This window comes from Carassius carassius, chromosome 18, assembly GCF_963082965.1.
Source record: "Carassius carassius chromosome 18, fCarCar2.1, whole genome shotgun sequence".
NCBI classification, from domain to species: domain Eukaryota; kingdom Metazoa; phylum Chordata; class Actinopteri; order Cypriniformes; family Cyprinidae; genus Carassius; species Carassius carassius.
This window is the reverse complement of record NC_081772.1, coordinates 20093279-20098181: the sequence shown is the minus strand read 5'-3', so window position 1 is coordinate 20098181 and position 4903 is coordinate 20093279.

Here is a 4903-nt window from a genome sequence, read left to right as displayed (position 1 = left end):
GCACCTGCCGCGACTGTTTCTTTGTTTTATTTTGATTTTGTAAATAAAGCTTTTCACGAGCCCCGTACGCCGACCCTGGTCTCCTTCCTTTACCCCAACCTTGAAGATCATTACACTGGTGCCGAAACCCAGGATAGGAAGGAGAGCATCCGCCATGCAGACTCCGTCAGCCACATCATCCTCGCCGTTTGCGGACATCATTTCATCGCTCGCGGGCCTGCACCAAGAACACCACCAGGCCCTGCTGGACCTGTGGACCGACCAGGACCACCGGTTCCAGACGATGATGCGGGTCCAGCAGGAGGACCGCGAGCTGTTCCGGAGCTTGCTGGACCAGGAGGGACAGATGGGGACGGCCTCCCCCAGCGCCCCACCCGCCCACATGCCGCTCACCAAGATGGGTCCTGCCGACGATCCAGAGGCGTTTCTGGACCTATTCGAGCGGACGGCGGAGGCATGTGGGTGGCCGATGGACAGCTGGCCCGTCCGGGTCATCCCTCTGCTGTCGGTGGAGGCCCAGAAGGCGGCCCAGCAACTGCCCGTCCCAAACCTCCTGGTCTACGCCGACCTCAGACGAGCCATCCTCCAGAGGGTCGGCCTCAGCCCAGAACAACATTGCCAGCGTTTCTGGTCGCTGGAGCTGGCCGAGGCGGGCCGACCCTGTGTGTTGGCGCAGCAGCTCCGGGACTCGTACCGCAAATGGCTGCTGGCCGGGGACGGCGACGCCGAGTCCATCATCAACGCGGTGGTGCTGGAGCAGTTCGTCTCCCGCCTCCCAAAGAGGACCGCCCAGTGGGTCCAGTGCCACCGCCCGGCGTCGCTGGATCTGGCCATCCAGCCTGCGACGGGGGAGTGGAGACCCTCCGGCTGCTTCCCCACGTCAATTCCCTGAGCCACTTCCCGCCACGAGGGCCGCGGGGAGACCCGGGCCAGCCTGCTGGCGTTGCAGGGATCCGGGCCACTTTGTGGACAGGTGCCCGATGATGGAGGTGGGGACTCTGGTCCGGATCCCGGACGACCCGCAGGCTGCCCCCGATCAAGCCGGGCTGTACCAAATACCTGTGAGTATTAAGGGGGGTACCTCTCAGGCTCTGGTGGATTCAGGTTGTAACCAGACCTCCATCCATCAAAGCCTGATACAATCCGGGGCATTGGATACGGGCCGCATGGTTAAGGTTCGCTCGATTGATGGGCGGATCCTCCACCCTGAGCGTCCGCTATCCCACCCGTATTTTGCCGTTATTAAAGACAGGTTGTATCGAGTGACCCACGACGCTCAGACAAAGGAAGATACAACCCAGCTGTTAGTACCACAGAGCCGTCGGGAAATGCTTTTCCAGACGGCACATTGTAATCCTATGGCAGGGCACTTAGGAGTAGCAGCAACACTAAATCGTCTAACGCCCCGATTCTTTTGGACGGGCATTCACGAGAACGTGCACAGGTGGTGTGCGTCTTGTCGGGAATGTCAGTTGGTAAACCCACCGGCCGTTCCAAAAGCGCCTTTGCGCCCTATTCCTCTAGTGCAGGTCCCCTTCGAGCGAATTGGTATGGACCTGATCGGGCCATTAGAGCGATCCGCACGGGGACACCGTTTCGCGCTTGTCTTAGTGGATTACGCGACACGGTATCCTGAAGCAGTGGCGCTCCGCAACATCTCGGCAAAGAGTGTGGCGGACGCCTTGTTTCGTTTAATCTCCCACGTGGGAATCCCAAAGGAGATTCTCACGGACCAGGGCACCGCGTTTATGTCACGTACGTTAAGCGAATTGTACGGATTGTTGGGCATTAAAGCGGTGCGTACCAGCGTCTATCACCCACAAACGGACGGGCTGGTCGAACGGTTTAATCGCACATTAAAAACCATGATCTGGAAGTTCGTACAAGAAGACGCGAAAAATTGGGACCGTTGGCTAGAACCCTTCTTATTCGCTGTGCGCGAGGTCCCCCAAGCCTCCACGGGGTTTTCCCCCTTCGAGCTTCTCTACGGACGTCAGCCCCGGGGGGTGCTAGACGTCCTGAGAGAGACTTGGGAGGACGGACACTCGGATAGCAAAAATGAAATTCAATATGTCCTGGACCTGCGCGCAAAACTCCATACACTGGGGCGGCTCTCTATGGAGAATTTGCTCCAGGCCCAGGGCAGACAAAGCCAGCTATATAACCGGGGAGCTAAGCTGCGAGAATTTACACCGGGAGATAAAGTGCTCGTTTTACTGCCAACCTCTAGCTCCAAATTGTTAGCCAAGTGGCAAGGACCCTTTGAGGTCACACGGCGGATAGGAGATCTCAATTATGAGGTAGTACGGACGGATAGAGGCGACTCACGGCAAATCTACCACCTCAACCTCCTTAAAAAATTGAGCGGGGAGGAGTCAGTGTCGCTAGCAACGGTAGTGAGTGGGGAGGAGGATCTCGGGCCAGAAGCGATTATTAAAGGAAAACCCCTCGCACTGGCCCTAGGAGGGGACCACCTCTCGTCCTCGCAGCTCACTGACATCGCGCAGTTGCAGGTAGAATTTGCGGACGTGTTTTCGCCCCTACCCGGTCATACGGACCTGATTCAGCACCACGGGTGTCGTAGTTCGCAGCCGGCCGTATAGATTGCCTGAACACAAAAAAAGGTAGTTCAGGCTGAATTAGAGGCCATGCTGGGGATGGGGGTAATCGAGGAGTCACACAGCGATTGGGCGAGCCCGATAGTTTTGGTGCCCAAAACGGACGGCTTGGTACGGTTCTGTGTAGACTATCGCAGGGTGAATGCAGTTTCTAAATTTGACGCTTATCCAATGCCGCGAATTGACGAGTTGCTCGATCGGTTAGGCACGGCTCGTTTTTAATCGACATTGGACTTAACCAAAGGATACTGGCAGATCCCCTTATCTCCCATGTCCAAAGAAAAGTCAGCCTTTACCACGCCGTTTGGATTACACCAATTTGTTACGCTTCCGTTCGGCTTGTTCGGGGCCCCAGCTACGTTTCAGCGCCTTATGGATCGAGTGCTGCGGCCCCATGCTGCATATGCCGCAGCCTACCTGGATGATATTATCATCTATAGTGGGGACTGGCAGCGGACATGCATATGGAGCATGTGAGGGCGGTACTCAGGGCGCTGAGACGGGCGGGGCTAACGGCCAACCCGAAGAAGTGCGCAGTTGGGCGGGTGGAGGTAAAGTATCTGGGCTTCCACTTGGGCCACGGACAGGTGCGTCCCCAAATTGATAAGACGGCAGCAATTGCAACCTGTCCCAGGCCCAAGACCAAAAAGGAGGTGAGGCAGTTCTTGGGCCTGGCGGGATATTATAGGAGGTTTATTCCTCATTATTCGGACCTCACCAGCCCGTTGACTGACCTCACTAAAAAGGAGGTACCGGATACGGTCCAATGGACGGAGCCGTGCCAACGGGCCTTTACCCGAGTTAAGGCGGCCCTGTGTGGCGGGCCGCTCCTGCACTCTCCTAATTTTGCTCTCCCCTTTCTTTTGTAGATCGACGCGTCGGACAGGGGGCTGGGCGCGGTCCTGTCCCAGGAGATGGGGGAGGAGGACCGCCCGGTGCTGTACATTAGTCGAAAGCTCTCAAAAAGGGAGACTAAGTACAGCACCATAGAGAACGAGTGTTTGGCCATCAGGTGGGCGGCTCTCACCCTTCGTTACTATCTCCTGGGACGGGAGTTCACCCTCTGCTCGGACCACGCGCCCCTCCAGTGGCTCCACCGCATGAAGGATACCAATGCGCGAATCACCCGTTGGTATCTAGCTTTACAGCCGTTTAAGTTCAAGGTGATTCACAGGCCGGGGGCGCAGATGGCTGTGGCCGACTTCCTCTCCAGGAATGGGAGGCGGGGGGGGGCTGCAGGCCGGATGGCTCCCCGGCCTGAGTCGGGCGGTGGGGGTATGTGGCAGGGGAGGCGTGGTTTAGCGAAGTCTGCAACGGGAGAGCGAGTGAAGAGACGAGCTGCGGTAAGTGGTTCAGGTGAGAAACAAGTAACAGCTGGATCTCGTTGCAGTGATTGGCGTGGGGAACCATTTAAGGAGCGCGACAGCTGGCGAAGGACGAGAGAGACGGGGACTCGTGCTGGACCGAGAAGGCTGCGGAAACGGACAGTAAAGTGAAAGTGAAAGCGAAAGCTGCGAAGTGCGCGCACCTGCCGCGACTGTTTCTTTGTTTTATTTTGATTTTGTAAAATAAAGCTTCTCACGACCCTGGTCTCCTTCCTTTACCCCAACCTTGAAGATCATTACAAATAGTAATATGAATATTGAGTACTACTGCCCTGAAAGCAGCACATAGTTTAGTAAGATAATAGTAATATGAAAATTGAGTTTTCCTGCCCTGAGAGCAGCACACAGTTCATTAAAAATAACAGTAATATCGAGTACTCCTGCCCTGAGAGCAGTGCTAACACTAATGCTAACGCTAACTGACTGATGTAATGTCAAGGAGATATGAATGAGTACTTTTTCGCTCATTTCGGTTTCACAGTGTGGAAACATTGGAAAAGCATGTTTTTGCTGCAATCAACTGATGAAGCAGTCAAGTGAAAATGCATGATTATTTGTTCTGTGTATCTTTGTTCACTAATTGTCTTTTAAAATGTTAGAGATTTTCATTTTTTTCATGAGAATACATGGTAAATTAACTTACCTTGCAATAAATGCCTCCCAAGAAGGGTCAGTAACGTATCTGTCTGAAGTATTCCTTCCACACGTTCAAATTTCCTGACTCCGCCTCTGCTTCAAACTCATTGGTTGAATCTGTAAACCAATCACTTTCCTTTCTGCCCTCAGAACATGTTTGAGTAAGTAAAACTCCCATCTGCGATGTTTTTGCGCCTTGGAAGCTGATCTGAAAAGAGTATCGTTAGCAAGGCAGTCGTCATAGCTTTTGCTAGATTTGAGAAC